Genomic DNA, 24,172 nt, shown 5'->3' with positions numbered 1-24,172 from the left:
GGGTGAAGGACAAACAGGGTGGGAAGCGACCGGTCCAAGACAGGTTGGGGGAGGCAGGATGCGTGGGGACCCCCATTCCATAGAACAGTCCCTGGAAATGCTCAGATTCCATGCCAATTAAATGTGGGCAATGTAATTGTGATTGTACTGGTTAAAGAGAGGAAAATGGCTGAACTGTAAGTCAGTTTATTGAAATGCATTTTTGTGAGAGCAGAGTATAGGCATATCATTAGCTTGTAAATGTGTCTAATAAGCCTGTCTTCACTAATATGCCAAAAAGAGCCTAATTAACTTTTTTTTCCCTCCAGTTAGGCAGTAGTATGAGAGTCCCTGATCACATTTCCACACTATCTTTTTAGCATCAGCAAAGCGGCACTAAAACAGCCCCTGTGACATCTATAAAAATGCTAGTTTATAATTAGGACGATCTTGGCTTGAACAATAATGTTGCAATTTGTAGTGATGGCTTCTGTTTCTCTTTAATTTTAACGTATTAGCCTACAATGCTCTGGAGATTTCTACGCAGGCCAGCCTGTTGCTGTTTCCAAAACTGCTGGCATTATATGCTTTAGGTTGAGCAAGGAGGAGCAGCTGCTGTTTGGTAGGGTCATTTTTGTTTTTAATGAATGCAAAGGCGGAAGGAATACTGAGGAGGAAGCATCCCCCATGTGTGCTTAATTCATCGTCCGGACGTGAGGACCACGTCTCAGAGACGATGCTGACGAGAATCAGACACAAATTGCAAACAGTAGAATCCTGGTGTCTCCTGATGTTCTCCAGTGCAGGGGTCGTTAGCCTCTTTCTTTCAGGGTCCTGGAGGCCTGGAAATCTCTGCCATAGATTCCACAAACAAAATTCCTCCTTTAGTCCCGTAAGTCTTCCGGGACTCCACTTGCATACTGATGGCGAAGTGCCAACATCAGTGTCAAGACCACATCACTGATGTGCAATGTGGCTCTTTCTGGTCCAGAGTACAATCGCTCCTGTTGCCTGAACTTAGGGTTCTTAGTACTGGGAGAGATGGCCCCCTGGATAGGCTTCAGGAGATCTCTGAACACCCTGAAATAGAACATAATTCTGATTGAACATCAGTATTATTTGCAGGAGATTTTACCCATACCAAAAACTTGGATTTCACCATTGAAGAATCTGCAGCAGGATATCTTGGATGGGATTAGGGGATCTGTATTAGAAAAAAAAAAAATACCAGGGGCACCTGGGTGGCTCAGTCGGTTAAGCTCCTGACTTTTGGTTTTAGCTCGGGTCATGATCTCATGGTTCGTGAGTGTGAGCCCTGCATCAGAGTCTGTGCTGGCAATGTGAAGCCTGTTTGAGATTCTCTTTCTCTCTACCTCTCTCTCTGTTCCTCTACTGCTTGTTCTCTCTTTGAAAATAAAGAGGTTAAAAAAAAATAAGAGGGTGCCTGGGTGGGTCAGTTGGTTAGGCATCTGACTTCAGCGCAGGTCACGATCTCACGGTTTGTGGGTTGGAGCCCCACATCGGGCTCCGTGCTGATAGTCCAGAACTTGCTCGGGATTCTCTCTCTCTCTCTCTCTCTCTGTCCCTCTTCCACTTGTGCTCTCTCTCTCTCTCTCTCAAAAATAAATAAATCTTTAAAAGACAACTAGATCATTTTGATGATTAACCTTTAACCGGGAAGAATTTTCACAACTGTTATCAGACCCTCAAATACCCTTGTGAGCCCCAACAAGATTAAGAGCTATCGGTCTCAAAAAGTTTGGCATTCCAGGCATGTTCCTTCATCTGGCCTCATCTTTTGTCCAACCCTGTTCTTCTACTGGGGGTTGAGGGACCCAGTGAACAGAATCGCTCTCCCCTGCCTGAGTTCTCAGCCAATTTAGGAATAAGACAAATGAGTCCGGTGGAAGGGAGATGAACAGATTACCTTTATTTCCTAAGTGGCTACAATTGAAGGTGGCATGCAGCTTCAAGCTAGTGGGCTTGTTAATACTGAAACCCCAGCTTTCTACAGATCCACCCACCCAGTCTCAGGCAGTGTTGGACTGGGGGGTAGGCATCCCCCACCCACCAGAGCAGGAGGTGCCCCTGAAAACTTAGAACATGGAGGAGTGGAATGGTACCCCACTCAGCTACTCCGAGCAGCTGGCTAGTTCTTTGTGCCTATTTAAGACAGTTGTTTTAAAGTCTTTGTCTAGGAGAACCTGGGGGGCTCGGTCGGTTGAGCGTCCAACTTCAGCTCGGGTCATGATCTCGCGTTGTGTGCATTCGAGCCCCGCGTCGGGCTCTGTGCTGACAGCTCGCGGCCTGGAGCCTGCTTCGGGTCCTTTGTCTCCCTCTCTCTCTGCCCCTCCCCTGCTCATGCTCTCTGTCCCTCTCTCAAAAGTAAATAAACATTAAAAAATTTTTAAAAAGCCTCTCCTTGAAAAGCGAAAGGGACTTTTCTGATGTCACACAGTCTGTGAGTGCAGAGCTAGGCCCCAGACACAGCTTTTCTCACTCAGATCCATGAGCTTAAGAGATACACGTGCCGTGGGAGAGTTCAGCCAGTGGGATTTAAGCCACCCCAGCTATGCTCCCATCCTCTGTGCCCTGACTCTGCCCTTTTCCAAACACCCTCCTCCTCTGTCGCACCGGCACCCGTGGTTTCTAGGTCTCCCCATGAGAGTGCCGACATGGCCACCCAGATCAGACACGCGGCTGCTCTCGGTCTCTCTTTGCAAGCATTGCCTCTAGAAGCCCCCCAACACCGGCCCAAGAATGCCGCTGGCACCAGGGCAGAGAGAGTGATGAGTGGCCCATGCTCTTATCTCAGGACGTTCACTGATTATCGTGTGATTGCTGCTGCTGTCAGGCTCAAAGACTTGGGGTCTTCCTAGAACCTGGGACAGGGGCCTCTGTCAAGGAACCTAAACCTGTTCAGGTAACCTAAAAAAAACCCCAAATTTAAGGACATTTTTCATCGGCAATCATTCTCCTGCAGGATTCTATGTTATATATCTTGCATGGTGCCCACTGGTCTGATTATCAAGAGTGTAACAGGGAAGGGGGTGACAGCAGTGACTTGTTCTTAGCTACTCAGTGAAATCCTCGGGGTCCCGGTTTCGTAAACGTTTCGTGGATCACTAGCTCCTCGAGAATCTTACAAAGAGCTCCCACGGACAACGTGCATGCAAATAAACACACATTTATCCATGAGCTCGTAAGGGCTTCACGAGCCTCCCGAAATCCAGAGGTCAGGTTCAGCAACCATGTGGGCAGAAAGCTGGACTCAGGGGTCAGTGGCACCTTGGTGGTACCTTAGCCTATTTGCGATGCCAGTTGGGGTCAGCCGGTTTTTTCTAGCTTTTGTCTCCTCCTCGGTTCAGATGTGAAGGGACAGTGTATTCCCAGTTGGGGAGAGCAGAAGGCCATGCCTGGTGGCGGTCTCGGCCACCGGAGCAAGCAGATGTTGGTGGCACACAAGAAGGGGAGGGATGGAATCTGCCTGGCGGGGGTGTGAGGGAGACTTGCAAGAGGCTGGCATGACCTTCAACAGGCCGGCTTTACAGAGGTCCACCCATAGGAATAGGTTGGAGATGGGGGGTATTGACAGGTCTCGACGGGCAGGATGCGCCGGAAGGCAGACGATGTTATGGGTCTTGGCAGGAACTGTCAGCACCAGGGAGGTTTGAAAGAAAGTGGCAGAAACTGAATCCACAGACTGGGATGAGGGGCAGAAGTGCAGTCCCTGGGAAGGTAAGTCAGAGGAACAGTCCAACAGGAAGTGGAATGTAAGCAGGTCCTAGAAGAAAGACTCAAAAACAAGAACCAAGAGCCATCTGGCCACAAAAGTGGGGCTCGGGATTGGGGCTGAGACAGGGGACAAAGCTGTACATTCATAGAAGCCAGACAGATTGAGGACAGACACAGACAATTGATAAAGAAAGGATCCAATGAATTAATCAGTACAGGTATAAAAGTATTAGACCTCAACATTAATCAAATAACTGCAAACTAAAATAACACAAGATACCACGTTTCACTTATCAAAATAGCAGTGATTTTTTTTTCATTAAAGCCAAATAACAACTAGTTTCAGTCAGGGAGTAGGGTCATGGGTATACACACTCGATGCTGGGCCATTTGATTGGTATAATCTCTCCTAATTTGAAAAAAAAAAAGTATGTCAAAAAATGTGCACATATTTTGGTCCAGCATTTTCACCTTGAGAAATTTATACTAAGGAAATGTTTAAGAATATGCACACCATTTAGCTCTAAGAATGCTAACTATAGGGACGCCTGGGTGGCTCAGTCAGTTAAATGTTGGACTTCAGCTCAGGTGACGATCTCATGGTTCGTGGGTTCGAGCCCCACGTCAGGCTCTGTGCTGACAGCTTGGAGCCTGGAGCCTGCTTCGGATTCTGTGTCTCCCTCTCTCTCTGACCCTCCCCCTGCTCATAATCTGTCTGTCTCTCTCAAAAACAGATAAACAGTAAAAAAAAAAAAATTTTTTTTTTTAAAGAATGCTAATTGCAGGGAAGTCAGATGTGCAACAGTAAGTAACTGGTTAATATATTACACAATAACCACTCGTTGGCATACAATGAACAAGTATAAGCGATGGCATATTTATTGGCATAGGAAGGTGTTTGTGACCCATTGCTAAATAAAATACAAAGACTAGTTCCAAATATGTGCATTTGACATGTTCTCAACACAGAGCATACTCAATAAAAATGTGATTTTTTTCAAGAAAATTTTTATTTGAGCACAGTTGACATAACGTGTAACATTAATTTTGGATGTACAAGATAGTGATTCGACTTCTCTACAGATTATGAAAAATGAGCATCAAATGGCAAAATGTCAATAGTTACTACCTAGCGTTAGTAGATACTGGGAATTTTTTCTCTTTCTTTCTTTCTTTTTTTTCTTTCTTTTGTTCTTTCTTTCTTTCTTTCTTTCTTTCTTTCTTTCTTTCTTTCTTTTTCTTCCTTTCCCCTTCCTTCCTCCCTCCCTTTCTTTCTTTCTTTCCCCTTCCTTCCTCCTCCCTTTCTTTCTTTCTTTCTTTCCCCTTCCTTCCTTCCTTCCTCCCTCCTTCTTTCTTCCTTCCTTTCTTTCTTTCTTTCTTTCCCCTTCCTTCCTCCCTTTCTTTCTTTCTTTCTTTCTTTCTTTCTTTCTTTCTTTCCCTTTCTTTCTTTCTTTCTTTCTTTCCCCTTCCTTCCTCCCTCCCTCTTTCTTTCTTCTTTCTTTCTTTCTTTCTTTCTTTCTTTCTTTCTTTCTCCTTCCTTCCTTCCTTCCTTCCTTCCTTCCTCTTTCTTTCTTTCTTTCTTTCTTTCTTTCTTTCTTTCTTTCCTTCTTTCTTTCCCCTTCCTTCCTTCCTTCCTCTTTCTTTCTTTCTTTCTTTCTTTCTTTCTTTCTTTCTCTTCCTTTCTTTCTTTCCCCTTCCTTCCTCCCTCTCTTTCTTTCTTTCTTTCTTTCTTTCTTTCTTTCTTTCCCCTTCCTCCCTCCCTCCCTCCCTCTTTCTTTCTTTCTTCCTTCATTCCTTCCTTCTTTCCTTCCTTTCTTCTTTCTTTCTTTCTTTCTTTCTTTCTTTCTTTCTATCTGTTTTCCTACTTTTCCTTCAATGAACAGGTACTATTTGTATAACACACAAAAAGTGAAAGTTACATTAAAAAAAATGGAAATCAGGGGCGCCTGGGTGGATCGGTCAGTTATGTGTCTGACTTTTGCTCTGATCATGATCTCGTGGTTTGTGGGTTCAAGCCCCGCATCAGGCTCTGTGCTGACAGCTCGAAGCCTGGAGCCTGCTTCGGATTCTGGGTCTCCCTCTCTCTCTGCCCCTCCCCATCTCAAGCTCTGTCTCTCTAGTTTCTCAAAAATAAACATGAAAAAAAGGTTCTAAAATGGAAATCGTTTGCTACATGCCTCCTTTACCAGGGGTCTTTGTGATACTAATTAGCGTGCCCCGATCTGCAAGTCAGGCTTAGATAACACAGTGGAGGCCTGGGTGGCAGCCACCAGGTGCAGGTACAAAGAAGGCAGGCAGTGTTTCTCCCTTCCTGATTCCCTCCCCACACCCTGCTACTGCCTAACACGAGGTCACCATCAGGCCCATGGCCAAATCCCAATTCCACCCCCGCCATGCCTGACCTCACTTGAAAGAGCTTTTCTCAAGCTCCTTTTGCTAATTACACAGATATCAAAACCCCCCACCATGATGGCTAACGGGTCTACTTTGTGTGCAGTATTATCCCCATGTCCGTAGCACAGTGCTCGTCACACAATAGATCCTTGACAAGTATTTGAGTAACCGATACAGCACAATTCTTAGAAAACAATGTGGGAAAGAGAGGAAAGGAAATAAAATTCGATTCCATAAGTATGACCTACAGGCCAAACACTATTTTAAGAATTTTTCACGACTCTTAAAAGTCAATACAACGTGGATGGAAATATACAACCCGAAAGTCAAGATGCCTGGGTTCTCCTTACTAGCTCTGTGACTTTGAGAAGGTTACTTAGCGACCAGAACCTCGGGGTTCTCATAAGTGAAATGGAAAACGTGGCAGCCGGTCTCCAAAACCGGCCCCCAATAGGCCACGCCTCCTGGTATTCATGCCCTGTGTAACCCTCTCCCACATTCACCTTCTGCCCACCCGTGACCTGACTGAATAAATAAAAGGAAACTGACAGGGATGTTCTGGGCATTAAAAGGCCTGGCGGATTCTGGCTCCGAGTGGTCATGCGAGAAGTCCATCCTTCTGGGGACGCCGCATGGGAGGTGAGGCCCTGAGACCACGTGGGGAGAGCAGCCCAACAATCCCATGGTCCCAGAGGAGCCTAGGCGACTCGATCCCCAATTGCATCTGAGAGCACCACACCACAGCCCCTTAAGCAAAGCCGGCAGAAGACTCTCAAGTGAGCTCTACCTATCAACTCCCAGAACTGTAAGAAACAATCCAATGACTGCGTAAGGCCCCGGTATCTGGGAGTGGACTATCACACATTAGACAACAAAACCCTGGAACAATCGCTTTTTCCTTTTTGATAAAATACAGTCGTGCCTATGAAACACGTGGAGCATAATAATTGCTCAGAAAATTTCACTAGTTGTTCAGTCTTTGCAAACAATTCTGTCCGGGAGGTAGGAAACCACAGGGCGGATTTAAGGAGCCGGCTTTATTTCACTGCAGCTGAAGCGGCCACTTGCCCCAAAGTCTCAGGCAATCTACAACCAAGTTTTCGGTATCAAATCCCGCTAGTAACAAATAGCGAAGGAAAGAAGGATAAGGGCTGGGTGTGCCTGGAGGACCGGTTGGGGGGGGTGATGGCTACCTTGTCTTGGGCGCTGGATGATTTCAGCTGGGGGAAATGAGCCACGGGGAGTGACTGCACCAGGAAGCCACCATGCTCTCTCTCCTAATGCAACGTAATGAAGGGAGTGAAACTACAAATGGATGAAAATAGGGATGGAATATTTTCTAAAGATAATGCTTCCTGGCACCTCCAAAGCGCTCTAACGAACACCATCCGCTGGCAGAATGAGAACAGTAAGCGCCATTCCGTGTTAATTACATTTAAATATAAATCTAAAGGCGCCAGGCTCAGACGAGTCATTTTTAAATAACACCTCGTCCCCGGCTATTAAAATTTTTATTTGTCACCATCTAATTGATTTGTGTCCGTTTCAATGATTTGTTTACTTTACGCTCGTCACTTTTCTGGGCCAGTGGGAACAGGTGGCCGGCAGCCTTCATTTCTTCCTCTCATCAACACCTACCATCCCAAATATCTGACACTGGACCTTCTCAAAGTACAGTTGCCCCTTGGAGAACTTGGGTTAGAACCACGCGCGTCCACGAATAAGTGGATTTTTTTTCGATAGACACAGTATAGTATTGTAAATGCATTTTCTCTTCCTTACAATTTTCTTCATATTTTCTTTACTTACTTTGTTGTAAGATCACAATATATATAATACATATAACATAAGAAACATGTGTTACTCAACTGTTGATGTTATCAGTAAGGCTTCTGGTCACCAGGAGGCTATTAGGAGTTAAGTTTGGGGGGAGTAAACAATTATATGTGGATTTTAGACTGCATTGGGCGGTCGGTGCCCCTAACCCCTGACTTGTTCAAGTGTAGTGCACTTTCTGCCTGCTCCCTGACCTTATGGTCCTGCTGATTGAACCCAGTTCCAAAGTCAGCCCAGGGAGGCTTCCCCACCTAACCCTATCCCTCTCTTCCATACTCACTACTCAATAGGATCACTGGATCCTATATCAATATATTTTGCCTTTCAGGGTCCATCGCCCAACTTGTATTACATGTATGTTCGGTCTCATTCAGCATCTACAAGCTCTTGGGAGCAAAGTTGTGCTTGCTGTCTTCCAGCTCAGCTGTTTTTCATAATGGGCAACACACACAGCCACACACACGCCCCCAACACACACACCCTATCCAGTGCTCTGAGTTCTAATTCCTTTCATCCAAATTTACTCATCATGCGTCCCCCCCTCCCACCCCATTCTCTCAAGTCTCCTCCAAGGGGCCAAGAGTGGTGATGGTGTCATTAACGAAATGAAGGTCTGCTAATATGTTAATTCTCTTCTGTGATCCTGCCAGATAATAATAAACTCTAAATTAAATAAAAATGCATGTATCTCCTTAGGATGAGAACTGAATTACTGGAGGACGTAAGGGGCTTTATACTAAAGGAAGAGGGTGCATCATTAAAGACAAGGAGACCTTTTTGGACCCTCAAATCATATCAGGAAGTCAGCTGCCTATTGTGCCCAGTCTTTGAATGCCAGGTTTACAGCAACTTTGTTTTGTAAACCTGATGGTGGCTGATGTTGAAATTGGGGCCTTTAGCCCCCGCCCCCCCACCTGCTAGATAATAAAAAGCAGATGGGATATGGTACCCAGACATGCTGGGCTTTAGGACAAGTATAGGACAGAGGTTGCAGTAGAGGCAGAGAGGGACACGCCCCCCCCCACACCCTAGTTGCCTGCACATCCCCTCCTCGCCCTCCCCCACACTCTCCTTCAAGCTCAGCCAACACGCTCGTGCCTTTGAATGCCTCCAACTCGAGGCATGATATGTTTTCCACAGCAGTATGAATCAGAGTAGACATGGCTTCCAAAGAGCCAAAGGGAATGGCATTCACCCATCACTGCAGGGACAGGCACTGGAGGCTCCAGCAGTTGACAATATGTTTGTAACAGATCACTGGGCAATTTTCCAGTCTGATACTTCTGCTCTGCCTGTGTCCTCCAGAGCACAAGGTATCAGGAAAGTTGGCAGTCTAGTGTGAATGAGGGTTTGAAACACGACCCCATCACACACCACGGGCTGGAAGGCATCCAAGCCATAGGACCCTGTAGGATCCATCTGCAAGTCTCCGAGCCCCAGGTTAATTGTACCAAACAATGGCCCTGACCCATCAGCACAAAAGGAAAGCTGCCAGGCTCACAAGCGTCTGTTCATTTAACTCGCCCTTCTAAGTGTCAAGGTACGTACGTGGGCTCGTGCGTACGTGGTAAGCACAGGAATATGTGTACTGATGCCTATGAGTGCACATGTACACCTAGGCAGATAGCCACGTGCACACATACACATACATTCATGCATGTAAACACGCTTGCACGCACACACACACACACACACACAATGCAAACTAGGGAGATCGTCCATTGGGCTGGCTCTTGAGTCAAGCCAACTGGACTTGGCCTTGGCAGTCTGCTCCCAGAGCCAGAGAGCACAGCTCTGCAATGCTCTGAGTAGGAAGCACGTTCTGGCTCCTGATAGCTACCTGAGCCTGAATACCTCTCCCCAGTACAGCCTGGCCGTGTACCAGCCATAAAACAGAGGCTTTCCACAGCCACCCAACCTGCATCCAGGTTGCCACTGACTCCTTCTTCCGCTCCGGGGAAGGCCCAGAGGCCCCACATTGTCCCCCTTGGTCTTGTAGCTCTGCCTCCTGTCACATGGCTTTCCCTCCCCTGACTCCCATGGTCACTTGGCTGATGAGCATCCGTCCACTCTTGCGTGCCTTCCTGTCACTTCTGGTGGAGGTCCATCCGGCAGCGGTGATGGGCCGGGCTGGTGACATACTCGGTCCTCACAAGTTGAGAGAACTTGGAGTCAAAGAAATCACGGCCAAGGACACGTAGATAAATGCGGCCGTTCAACCCAGAGTAGTTTCTCTCTGTCCTCGCTCTTAGGCCCCTCACTCCCCTGTCTGCACTAGGTTATGGTACAGCTGGAAGCCTTCAGGTGTGTGTTAAGCAGTCACTGGCATCGTCACCAAGCCCATGTGTGGCAACCCTGCCAGATGGACACAAACAATCACATCCCAGGTACGTGATAAGAGTTAAAAGCTTGAAAATGCTCCCACAGAATCCGAGGTCCACATGCAGCGGAACTTTGAGGGAAGGGGTCTCCTGGCTGAGGGGCTGGGAGCTCCGATCCGAGAGGAGAAGGAGCCCAAGCCATGTGTGTGTTAGAAATGGCAGGAGCCACACACCCCCTTGCGGGACCTCAGGAGTCCCTTCATGGAGACAGTTCTGTGACAAGATACAGTCTGTCTGGGCGCCTGGGTACACATGTGAACCCCAAGCCAGGTTTCTGATTCCAGGTGAGAAGGATAAGAAAAAGGAAAGCTATTGCCCTCTTTCCAGGTGAGTTGCCTAAGAACTTCAGAATCCCATCGCTTCTGACATAGGGTCTGACAAGGACAGTGCTACCCAAGGGAATAATATTATATTTCTCGAGCAATTACTATGTGTCGGGCATAGTTCTAAATACTCTGCATGTATCTTCACATGTATCTGCAAGGTGGGGACTTCTTATTCCCATTCTGTAGAGAAGGAAACGGAACCAAGAGAGGAATCAGTTCTGGAAAGTTCACACGGCTAGCACGTGCACAGGTAGGACTTGAACCCTGGAGTCTGGCTCAGGAGCCTCGACTAATAACCATCATGAAGGCAGGGCGGATACACAACAGGAGGCCTGGGCATCATTAGTGGGTGCCGAACCAACAGGACAGTGGGGTGGGACTTCTCTGGACGGAAGCCATGGCACTTTCTCAACCTTTGTGACCCAGTGACCACACAGAGCACAGATAACTAAACCTGTTTGTGAAATCTCCGAAATAGTCTTTTTCCTCACCTTCAAATAGGAGGACAGGCCAGACTAGAGACCTGATTCTAGCAAATGGCAGAGGGCGTGGGGAGGAGGGAATCTTAAGTAGGGAGTAACCAAGTCATTTGTACCTTCAATGTGTCCAGGCAAGTTTGGTCCAGCACTGGGATCAACGATGCCTGTAGCCACTTCCAGCCTAACACCTGTTTTTGTGAATAAAGCTGGGACACAGCCATGCCCGTTCACTTACACGTTCTCTGTGGCTGCTTTTGCGCAACAACATCAGAGTTGAATTGTTGTGACAGGCTCTACGGTCTCAAAGCCAAAAATACCTAAAATCTAGCCTTTTGCAGAAAAAAATTTTGCTGACTTCTGGTCTAGAGAAATATTTGTCCTTGAACATGTTCTCATTCAGTCCTCCCAGGCCGGCACACTCATTATGTTTTCTCATCCCCATTTTACAGATGGAAAAAATCCGAGGCCCTGAGGAGTTAGGCCATTTATTCAAAGCTTCACGGCCACAACGTTCTGTGTGTCAGAATTAGGGCCCAGATCCCTGGACTCCAAGGCCAGTTTCCTTTGATTTCATCCTTCCACATTTCTTCCATGTGTGTAGATGGCAGAGAAGCCTCTATTTCTCCTCCAAAGCTCACAAAGCCCCGGGGAACAGGAAAAGTGGTAAATAACACATGGATGCATGCAGATACTCAGTATTTTCTTTCACTCTCTGGTTCCAAAAACTCAAGAAGGACACTGGATGTCGATCGCGCCCAATGACCTCTACTTTGCACAATGCATGCATGCATGAAGACTTCAGGCTTCTATCATGATTGTTTCATGATCGTTTTTGGAGTCATCGGAGAGCTCAGATCACAGAGAAACCAACCAGCCCTAAATCTAAGGAGAGACAGAGCCTGTAGGGAGAGAAGAAATGCAGAAACATGTCCACTTGGGGTGGACCCATCTGGACACTGGAAAGAAGCGTTCCTTCCCTGCACCAGCTGACGAACTGGTGAAGGTGGTGTGCTGGTCCCGGGGGCCGGTGGGACGCTGTGACTCCCCCTAGTGGGGAAGAGTGGTTTGGTTGGCCCTCTTTTGCATCCTCCTCCTCCTGGCACTAACAGAAAAGATCAGAGAGCCCAAAGAAGGGTCTGTCGTGCTGCAGGCACGGGGAAGAGGAAAAGCCGTCACAGGGAGGGGCAAGAAATTCACCTAGATCATTCTCTTTTATTTCCCATGTAGAGCAAAAAGCTTTAATCTTTGAGGAGAAGGGCAATACGTGCTCTGGCCCTAGGACGTTCGTGAACACTCCTTTATTTCAGCTGGGCAAAGGGAACGATCACTAGTAACACACATTGCCATCCAATGCCCCCTGATACGATGCACTGAGAGGGCGCCTCACCTCCGTGGCATCCTGCCAATAGTGCCTAACTTCCATCTAATCATGAGGAAACATCAGACAAATCCAGGTGAGGGATAGTCCATAAAATAGCTAACCAGTGACCTTCAAGGCTGTCAAAGTCGTGAAAGGGAAGGAAAAACTAAGTAACTGCACAGTTTGGAGGAGATGTATATGTAGCGTGAATATAGAGATGTATATATTTTGACGCATCATCGAATATAGCGTGGGGTCCTGGAGAGGATCCTGGAAGGGGAAAAAGAAAAAGGACCTTAGTGGAGAAACTTCTGAAATCTGAAAAACTCCACGTTTTAGTTAATAGTATTGCACTAAGGTTAGTTTCGTAGATTTTATGAATATTTGTTTAAGATGTTAACGTTAGGGGGAGTGGGGTGAAGAACATATGAGGACTCTCTGTAGTCTATTTTGTAATCCTGCTATAAATCTAAAGTATTATTTTACACTGTGAAAACAACTCTTAAAAAACACATGTGAGCTGAATTTTGCTTTACCACTGATGGCCATTAGAGTTCCAGAAACCTGTTATTTGATCCCAATTGTTCTTTAAGGACTATGACATGTTGGTTTGTTTTCTGTATCTCTACTCCCTTAACTCTCTGACAATTATGTCCTTATCTGTAAACAAACATACCACTTTTTGAGTACAACATGTTTCAAATATCCTTTTATTGACATTTTTCAAATAAATGACATCTTTTGCAAACTTGAGTGTCCTCCAATGTGCGTGCTCTCTAAATTGAATGTTCACACGTCAGACCCCGTCGGTTAACGAGTAGCTACCAGACCGACCATAACATGCGCTTTAGCACCTCACTGCCTTGGTTTCGCTACCTCACAGCTGACATGGGTTTGCTCCTCTGGTCTGTCAGTCCTCCTCGTCATTCAAAATGCAGTGCACATGTTCCACTTTCGTCCTATCGTGCTTCCAGAATGTGGTTCTTTCACGGCTACAATACTCAAAACACTGAAAAGCTGATGCATCATAGGTATTGACCCATCAGAACTGACACTGGCCATCAACATAGCATTTGGCCACACTGGTACATCCTTGTTGAATATCAGCTCTTCTTTTCCAGTTGCACATTCCATTGAGCCTTGCAACCCACATAGCGTTTTAAAAGATGTGCCTGACTTTGCCCATTGAGCAGTAGAATCTTTAGGAGTAGCTTCTTCATCTTTGTGTACCCCCAACACATTGCCTTTCCCCTAACACCGGTTCTGAGGACCCACAGAGCTAAGTGATGGGGCCGGAATTTGAACCTGCCATTAACTCCTATGACTGCATGTTCTGCGCTCTTTGTAACGCGTCTCTCATGTATGCTGTGCTTGTTAGAATGTGTTTGGCTCCAAGGAACAGAATACAGGTCAACAATAGCTTTGGCAATGAAGAAATGTAATTATCTCACATCACAACGCGATGGTGGATCATACCAGGTTTATTGCAGAGAGTCGACACATCATCAAGAACCCAGGTTCACTCCATCTCTCCTCCCTACTATCCTCAGTGTGCTGCTTTTCGCACGTTAGGCTTCTTCCTGATGGTGACCAAATGGCTCCAAACACCACAGTCACACATGCTGGCATCTCTCACAGAAACAAAAAGGTACAGAAAAGAAAACCCTTGTACCCCAAGAGACTTTCCTTTATGTCTCACTATCCAGAAGAGGTTCATACGCCTAATCCTAGACCAGTCACCGGCAATAAGAAATGGAATGTCTATGATTCGCGTAGACCAAATATAGTTCCTTCCCCGAACACGGAGAAGGGACCTACATTCCCAGGGAATAATCTGTGTCAGGACAAACCTGGGGGTCCATTGGCACGAAGGAAGAGGGCAATGATTGTTGGATAGACAACCAGCATCTGTCACATATACTAACTTGAACTTTTCTGTTTTTTTATATGCATTTATACTGCCCCTTTAATTACATTCATTATGATCCTGATAGCAAGAATCAAGTCTTAGACTTATTTTGCATTCTCTGGAGAGCCTGGTCCAGAGCTGAGCTCAGTAAATATTTGTTGATCGGTTGAAGAGTTGAAGACCCTGTCATTCACGGTGCCTCCATATTTCCATGCTAGCTTTCCATGGGTCCCTCTGGTACACTTGCAGATGATGCCAAGCTGGAAGAAGGGTTACCAGGAACTCTGTGTGGCAATATTCAGTTCATTGGCTGGGCATGCACACATGCCAAATTATACACCAGGCAGACATTGGGACACCTGCTTTGACAAAGCACGTCTATTATGGGATTTGTGTAAATACTAATGCCAGCAGCAGACTTCTCCACATTCATCATGTTGGTTTCATTTCCATATTTTTGCTCATGTTACCTCTACTTCCTGGTATGCTTCCTCCTCTCCTTCTATTCTTTCACCTGGCTGAATCCCTCCACAGAGTCTTTCTTCCCAGATTCTTTCCACCAGGTGGGATTTGGGGGCTCCTCCTCTGTGGTCCTGGTTGGGGATCCTAATAATTGCGTATAATAATGTTATATGTCGTGGATATGTGATAGTATTTATTGAGTGCTTACTATCTTCAAGGCTTGTGATGAATGTTTTAAATATATCACCTCAGTCAGAAAAAACTCTGTGATACATTAGGAGGCATACTTTCTGGCTTGAAGTACAGATGATCGAATAATGGCAGAATCAAAGGTACAGTCACAAACTCTGAAAAATGCTCTCAAGGAAAACATACAGGGCCATGAACGTATCTGAGAGGGCAAGCAGATTTAGTCTGTCCCAAAGAAGCAATATTTCAGTTAAGAGCAACAGACTGAATGGACATTAGCCAAGTCAAGGGAAGAGGGACAGGGGAGTCTGAGCAGAGAGAAAAGCACCGGTAAGGCCCCATGACTTGGAGGGAGCATGATGGAGAAAAAGGTCCGTGAGAGTGCCACAGAGAGCAAAGGGAAGAGTGTTCAAGGTGAAGCTGGGATGACAAGTGGGGCCAGTCCACACAGGCCCTCGTAGACTGCACAAAGGGTATCGTGTTGTTCATCTAAAAGCCACTGGGAAAGTGTTCCTTTTAAGAAGTCTTGGAGAGGGTGACTGTGTGGGGGGGGGTTAGGCAGGAATCACGTGGTTGGGTTTCTATACAAAGAAATAATTTGGGCTGCGGTGTAAAGACCTCCTAGAAGTTGAGGCAGAAGGATGTGGAAAGAAGGACTGGTTCAGGAGAGAGCCGGCGGGGACTTAGACTAAGGTAGGAGCCATGGAAGTGTAGCAACATAGAGGGATTCAAGCTGTATTAGTTTTCTATTGCTGCTGTAACAAGTTAACAAGCGTAGTGGCTTAAAACAGCATGCATTTAGTATCTGACAGTGGGTCAGAAGTCTTGGCACAGAATAGCTTCACTGGGCCCTCTGCTCAGGGCCTCCCAAGGCTGAAGCCATGATTCAGGAAACCCGGGCTCTTCTCTAGGGGCAACGAGGGCAGACTCTGCTTTCAAACTCACTTCAGGTTGTTGGCAGAATTGAGTTCCTTGCAGTTGGAGGACTGTGGCTTCTATTTCCTTGACACATGACCACCTTCATCTTCAAGCCAATGATGGTGCATCAAATTTTCCTCGTGCTTGGAATCTCCTCTTTCCCCTTCTGCTGCATTTATCTGATTTTTACCTTATAATATAAGCATGGGCATGACATTAGAGATCAAAGGCCACGGGGGCCAAATTCTGCCTACCACACAAGCTTAATAAAGGAGACGAAATCTTCCTTTTTTGGAAATGGATTGAAGGGACAATAATTATACTTCTTCCTGGCAGACAGATGTGAGTGGAGAGAAGTTAGCCCCGTATCGGTGGACAGGCGACTGCTGTTTATCAGCTAGTACCCTCAGATATTTTGCAAGTTTGACACCTAATTGTGAGTAATACTGCCTGGGTCAGCCCTGTGGGTCTCTGAACAAGCCAGTCCACCTCTTGGGGCTTGGTTTCCTAATTTTTTGTAAAATGAAGGAATTGAAACAGATAGTCTCTTCCAACTGCAAATTTCTAACACTAAGTTAATCGTATTCATTTGTCTTTTCTTTCTGCTACTTGCTCAGGAGCGGGCCAGGTGTGAGGAGAAGGCGCCGTGGAACAGCCTGCAAATGCTGAATTCATCACGTCTTTTCATAGAGTGTAATGCCAACAGATGTTTCTGAGTCAGAATAAAAGGTTAAATATTTTAATAAAAAAGACACATGTTGAAAGTGATTTGGGTTTCTGTTAAACTCCCCCATACCCACCATTTTTTCCTCACATGCAAATGAACTGGAAGCTTATTAATGAGATGAGAGGCTGAAGCCTAATTAGCAGCAGGACTGGGGAAGCTTATATTAGCTGATTCAGCAAACTAACTGGATAATTACTGTAGCTGGACTTTGGCAGCTTCTAGAAAAGCTTATTAATGGAGCTCTCAGAAATTGCCTTGATTATGGTCTCTCAACCTAAGGGCTTAATCCAGGCCATAGACATTTTATGGTTATTCTGTGCAGGGAATCACTGTCTTCCATCATCGTTAGTGGGCAAGCAGAATACAAACCATCTCCTGCTAGGTCAAAGCCTTATCAACTTGGAGACCCACGGGGACTCTGTATCTGCTGCTGACCCAATCTTTTCTTGAGCCCAGTCTTCATTTGCTCCTTGGCTTCGAGAGATACACTTGATGACCTGATGATACTTTACACAATCATTGCCTATTTGACACTAGGAGGTCTAGTATTTTAGACATTAATTTTTAAAGTAAAAAAAAAACCCCACTTATATCATATTTAGCATGGTAGACACAGTTCTAAGTGACTTACACTTATGAAACCCCATTTAATCCTCACAAAAATGCTATGGGGTACATGTTATTAGTATCATCAATTTCCAGATGAGGAAATGGAGGTACAAAGTAATTCACCTGCAGTCACACAGTCAGTAAGAAGCAAAGCCAGTATATGAACTCAGGAAATTTGGCTCTGGAATCCAGACTCTTAGCCATATCCTTATGATGACTTTGTAGCTTGACATGGTAATAGTTAAGAGGAAAAACTGAACAAGGGAAAGCACTAGGCTCCCAAACTAAGCTGGCCATCTCAAACTGTGGTTGCAAAACCGGAACATTCACTCTATTTTGTTAGAATAACTTAATGTCATTTGACTTTTCCCAGATCTTGTTTTGTTATTAAACAATCATTTCTTTTCTGTGTTTATGACTTCAAACCTGGGTAGCCAGACTGCTTTCAAATTGCAATTATTTTGCCTAGTCTTTGGAGTTCAAAGTTAACTGGCTCCAGCTTACTGGTCTTGTCTTAGCTTGTATTACCAAAACTGTTCCTTTGAGCTACTGCCTCAGGGACTAGAACGGGGGGAGGATGTCCAGGCCCTCATCTTATTGAAGGTCTTATCCTAGGTTACTTACTCTAACCTCTTTTTCACACTGAAACCTTTGTCCTGGTCTTCCTACTTTCCACTGAACTGAATTTGTTAATCTTCTGCTCTGTTCTATGCACCCCTGAGCTGAAAGCTAGAAGTACAGGGTAAAACAGGACATAGTTCTTACTCTTGGGGAACTTACATAGCCTAACGAAGAAAATAGGCTCCATCTTTAAAATAAATCAATACAATATGGTGCGTGGAGATAGATGTAAACTTGGGGTTCTCTGAAAGATTAGAGGTGAAAATGTTTTTTGGAGAAGGTGATATCTGAGATGAGTCTTGAAAGTTAAGTAAGAGTTGGGCAGGTAAGAGAGTGGGTAGGTGAACACAGGAGGCGGGGGCCCCCGAGAATGGAACAGCCTGGGGTATACAGGGAAATGCAAGCCATGGGCTGTGAAAAGTGACGGGCGGGGAGTTGTTGCGTGAACTGAGTCTGGAGAAAAGGCCCATGACATGGAGGATCTTGCACAGCCTGATAATGTGCTTGAGCCTATTCTACTGTTGGTGCAGACATCTTGAAAGGCGTTGAGCGGGGTTGTGAGTAGGCCTCTGACTACAGGAGGGGGAATGGATTCCATGGATCAAGACCGGAGACAGGGAGACCAGTTGGGTTTTGTTTGTTGGTTTTGCAGAGATACTGCTTGCAAATGGCGTCTGGTTTGCAGCCCCAATTGTTCTGGATTACAACATTCCATCAAAATGGCTATTTACTCAGGAAAAACAAAGACTGATGGACCACATAAGAACAGAATGTTTGAGGACTCTACTGACTAAAAGTACAAGGGGCTGGATTAAGAGATTTTGCTTCAGGTGAAAGAGATCCTCATGAGAAAGTATAGGAAGAGGCTTCACATCTCTGAGCCAGGGGCCTCACTGATCCCTGCAGTCCTCTTTAGGGTTCTTTATTTTTCTTGGAAGAGTTGTATTAATATGCTGTTACCTTTTCCTCAACTCTACATTTTTCAAACCATCATAACATGGCTTCTGCCCTCATGCTCTACCAAAACTACTCTTGTCAAGACCATCAGTGATGTTCCTGTTACCAAATACAATGGACTCTCCCTTGGTCCTCATCTTACACAAACTCCCAGAAGCATTTGACACAGTCAGCATCATTCTCCTTCTCTGGTGACGTTCATGACACCTTCCTCTCTTGGGTTCCTGCCTTTCTCAGTCCCTATTTTGTGACTTCCTACTTCACTCAGAAAATGCGAGGACTTCCACAGGGCTCTGTGCTAAGCTCCAGTCTCTTCATTCTCTTCCAAGGTAATCTCACACTTTTCCATTGTTGAAATAACATTTTTTAAAATTTTTAATATTTATTTATTTATTTTGAGAGAGAGAGAGAGAGAGAGAGCAAGAGTGTGGGAGGGGCAGAGAGAGAGGGAGACACTGAATCTGAAGCAGGTTCCAGGCTCCAAGCTGTCAGCACAGAGCCTGATGCGAAGCTCAACCTCCCAAACTGCGAGATCATGACCTGAGCCAAAGTTGGACTCTTAATTGATTGAGCCACCCAGGTGCCCCAAAATAACATTAAAAAATTTTTTTAATGTTTATTTATTTTTGAAAGAGAGAGACACAGAGTGTGATTGGGGGGGTGGGGCACAGACAGAGGGAGACACAGAATCCGAAGCAGGCTCCGGGCTCTGAGCTGTCAGCCCAGAGCCTGATGCGGGGCTTGAAATCATGAGCTGTGAGATCATGACCTGAGCCGAAGTTGGACACTTAACCCACTGAGCCACTCAGGTGCCCCTTGAAATAACATTTTTTTAATGATCTTGGTTCTCAAATGTACCTCCTCAGCCCAGATAACTCCTCTGAGCACCAAACTCACACCTCCGGTTTCATCCAGTATCTCCACCTGAAGGTCTATCACACACCTTTAGCATTACATATCCGATATGGAACTCTTGATTTATGACTTCTACCCCAACATGCTTTATGCCTGCTGAATATCGAATACTCGAGCTGAACATCCCCTTGAGTCCTTACCCTGCACTACTCAGCAATTGCACGTGGTAAGCTGCTCAAGGTTGGAGAAAGAAGTCCTCAAAAGGATTAGAGGGAATGATCCCTGGTACCCACGCAGGGCTGGGAATTATGTCTGTTCCCAGAAGGCAGGGTGAGAAACCTCATAATTTACAGGGCATTGGGCAGAGCGCTCAAAGGGGTTTGCCTCAGTAGTGGGGAAAATTAACTTCACACAAAAAACCCTAGGCTGTTGTACTGAGTAATCAAATTACAGATGAAGGAAAACAGCTTAAATGCAAAAGCTGAAAGGAGCAAACTGTGTCTAAACAAATGAAACAGAATCCCAAAACAATGCTCAAGGATAGTTATAGGAATACAAAAATATCCAATATCCAACAAGGTAAGATTCATGCCTGATATGCAATGAAAAATTACCAGGCATGCAAAGAAGCAGGAAAATACGACCCATGATGTGGAGAAAAATCAACCAGTTGAAGTTGACCCATAATGACACAAATAGAATTAGTGGGCAAGGACATTAAAAGTGTAGTTGTAGAAGGAATGCAATTGTAACCAAATTGCAGATGTCTAAAAACCTTGAGAAAAATTTAAGCACGTTAAGTAAAACCTAGAGTGTGAGATGTAAAATACCCTAGATGGGGTTCATGGTAGATTAGACAATGCAGAATAAAAGAACAATGAACTTGAAGACAGCAATAGAAACTACCAAAATTAAAACACTGACAGAAAAAAAAAATTAAAAAGAAAAAGAGAGGAAGAAGAAGAAAAGAGATGTGGAACATCTTCAAACAGCCTAATAAATAGGCATTTGGAGTCTCTGAAAGAGCAGGGAACAGAAAAAATATTTAAAGAAATAATAGCTAACATTTTTTTCCTTGGAAGAAAACCATAAGGCCACAGATCCATAGAATGGAATACTACACAGAAATAGAGAGTAATGAACCATAGACACATGGGGTCATATAGATGAATCTCAAAATAATTATGCTGAGTGAAAGAAGACAGACCCCCTTCCCCTCACCTCCCCCTACAAAAAGAGAAAGAATATACTGTATGACTATGAACATACATCATATATATGATTAACATACTGTATGAGAAGATACTGTATGTATCTATAAAGTTCTAGAAAATGCTAGCTAACTTTTAATGACAGAAAGCAGATCAGTGGTTGTCTAGGGAGTCAGAGGTGGAAGTAAGGGATTACTAAGGAGCACAAGGAAATTTGGGGGATGATGGATGTGTTTATTACACTGACTGCAGTAGTGTTTTCACAAGTGTGTATTAATTTCAACACTTATAAAATTGCCACTTTAAATAGTGAAGTTTATTGTATAGTAATTGTGTTTCCATAGAGCTGTTTTAGAGAAAACTTGACCACTGGAGAAATTTTGTGAACCACTCACTGTTTTGAAAAGTAGTAAATAAAAGGAAAAGGAATGACGGGAATAAAATTAATACTTTGTCCTTCCTTTCCTATATGAACTGTACCACTGGGTATCCAACTAATAGATAAAGGGAAATTTCTCATATAGATGTAACCCAGCTTAAAACAAATGACAGAAGAGTGATAGAAACAGAATTTACCGTTTTCTAATCCCTAGTGACTAATGGATCTAGGCATTGATAAGCAATGACTGCAAATACTACCGAAACCAGTGAGAGCAAGACATTCTGTGCTGCCTGATGTTAAAACACAATATCACCTCTGAATTAGTCTTGCAAAAAAAAAAATTAGACCTTGATATCCAACAACATAATCATGGGAGGCATAGAGGACGGGTGAACATGTTAAAGTATACCATGGAGGTGCAACTGGCAAAATGTAGTCTATGCGAAGCCCTACAGGACAAACCACTCAATTCTTCAACAAATAAATTACCGGGTTGGTGGGGGGAACAGATCAAGAGAATGTACAGATTAGAAGAGATTTAAGAAGGATTTCCACTAATTGCGATATATACAACTTATTTGGATCTTGATTTAAACAATATGTAAGAAAGTGACGCAATTGTCATAAAACTGATTAAAATTTGAAAGCTGGGACACTGGATATTAGATGGGATGAAGTAATTAACATTAACATTTTATGTTAATTAACAATATGTTAACGTTGTTAACTTTAGGATAACAAGATAACTTTAAGATAAAGATAACATATTGTTATCTTTAAAATACATATGTATTTTGTTTTAAGAGTTATATACCCAAATATTTGTGGATGAAATACTATGAAGCCTGGGATTTGCTTCAAAAGAATACAGGATAAGATAGTGGGCAAGTGTATATGTAAAATAAGATTTGCCACAAGTTCATAATGGTTAAAGCTGGATGGTGTGTATGATAGAGTTTATTATTCTCTCTTATGCACATCACTGAAAATTTTAATAAAAATTTTTAAAAATAATTTTATCTTATTTGAAACCTGAGTTTTATTTTTTGTTTCAAAAAGCTAAAGAAAACTACTTCAAATCATGTGGAATTACATGACCTAGAGAAACATGGAAAGTTAAATGAAGTTTTGTTTTTAATTAGATATACAACTAGTTTCAAGGACAGTAATGGCACCTGGGTAAAGGAGAGAAGCCTGCTTGTTTATACCCCAGGATGGAAATTATGGTATTTGTTTATACCCAAACTGAACAAATCTGATGCTGCGAGAAACCACAGACTTCCTTACCAGCATCGTTGGCAGAAACCCCTGCCTCAGCGGGGTGCGCGCATCCAGATTCTTGGATGTTCATCAAGACCAGATTGAGTCTTTAGGGCTTCACCCATCACCAAGCAGAAGGATGTTTCATTGCTTTCCCCACCACATATGTCACTGAAGATTAGGATTTCCTAGTTAAATCTTACCCTGAGGTAGTTGTCGGGAGCACACCTCATTTACTTAAGGCCAACGTCAGCCTCAGAACTATAACATGTTTCCCTTTCCAACAAAGGGATGCCAGTCTTCCGTGTCGTGTTGGTTCTCGGCATGCGTTATAGTTTAGAAGCCTGTACATCCCTTTAGCATATTTTTGCATATAGCTAATCCTCCTGCTTTAAGTTCAACATCTTTGCTGGGATGACACCATCCAATACAACCCAGTGAGAGATTGCTCTGGAAAAGGAGTTGTTCTCAGAATCCCATAGGAGAGTAAATCCCGCAGGAAGAAGGGTTTAAATTACTTGTTGTCTCTTCCAAAGCCATTCTGCTATAGTCAGGATATGCCAGTGCATCTCAACCCTGGATGTGAATTAGAATCATGTGTGGATCTTGCAGATATCCTGATGAATGATCCCACTTCCAGAGACTCTCACTATTGGCATGAAACAGCTTCAGGCGTCAGTACTTTTTTTTTTAACAGTTGTCCAGATGATTCCAATGTTCAATAAAGGCTGAGTATCCCTGATTAGAAAGGCCTCAGCTAACATCAATGATGATGTGAAACTCTGTGAACAGTGTTGCTGAATGCTAATCTCATGCCTATTCGTGAAGATTCGTGGGGGACAAAAGAAGACAATAGGCACAGCTGTAAGAAGATTAAATGCTTTACCTGAACTAAACTTGCTCCCCGTTTTCCATTTTATGTCCTCTGATCAATCCAACAGGCAAAAGGCTCATGGGTTAGCTCTTCCATTCACTGGGTCCATTGCTGCAGATCTAGCATTCATGGACACCGATGACAAGTGTAAACAACCCAGAAATGGCACTCAAGGAGATAGGCTCTAGCCCTAGCTTGACCATTATCTTGTTAACTAACCTGTCTGAACCAGAAGGCACCCTCAGGCACCCTCTCCTTACCTGCGGGCATGGCCAGACACCCTGTAACCGGTGGTGATGGTGTTCATCTCAAGGAATGGTTGCCCTGTACTTGCAACTGTTTTGATGTGTCCCTGCCTCCAATTTCGCCCCATTGTCTTAAAATTCACCTTGGTAGTTTTGCCTAACTCCTATGGACTTCAGTTTAATTAGGTTCTTAGCTTGGCTAGAGACTCTGCCTTTCCAATTTCCCCAGGTCATAGCAATCCAACCCCACTTGTGCTATAGCCCCCAGCCTGTCAGAATCCCTGTCCCCCATCTGTAGTCCTCATCCTCACCCCTGCCCTGAGACTGGTCCCCTAGGATACCAGTCTTCCTAGAATTATGAGCCTCTTTGGAGAAAACCTAGTATAGAAAGACAGTAGGCTTTGGTGTTGGCCAAATTTGGATTTGAATCCCCACCCCCAGCCCCTGTTTACTGACCCTATGA

At 44.5% G+C, this 24,172-nt stretch overlaps 1 long non-coding RNA gene across 1 annotated transcript in view; it reads right to left on the bottom strand.

Annotated features, from left to right (window-relative positions):
- Window positions 1-239: 239 nt before the first annotated feature.
- Window positions 240-24,172, bottom strand: part of LOC113603949 (uncharacterized) — a 44,628-nt gene continuing 20,695 nt past the window's right edge. Inside the window, exon 3 of the long non-coding RNA XR_003425761.2 lies at window positions 240-1,059. This is a non-coding gene — a long non-coding RNA (uncharacterized LOC113603949). The remainder of the gene's footprint in view (window positions 1,060-24,172) is intronic.

Source organism: Acinonyx jubatus, chromosome E4, assembly GCF_027475565.1.
Source record: "Acinonyx jubatus isolate Ajub_Pintada_27869175 chromosome E4, VMU_Ajub_asm_v1.0, whole genome shotgun sequence".
In the NCBI taxonomy this organism is placed as follows: Eukaryota; Metazoa; Chordata; class Mammalia; order Carnivora; family Felidae; genus Acinonyx; species Acinonyx jubatus.
Note: the sequence above shows the minus strand (reverse complement) of the source record. Positions and strands in the feature narration are given on the sequence as shown.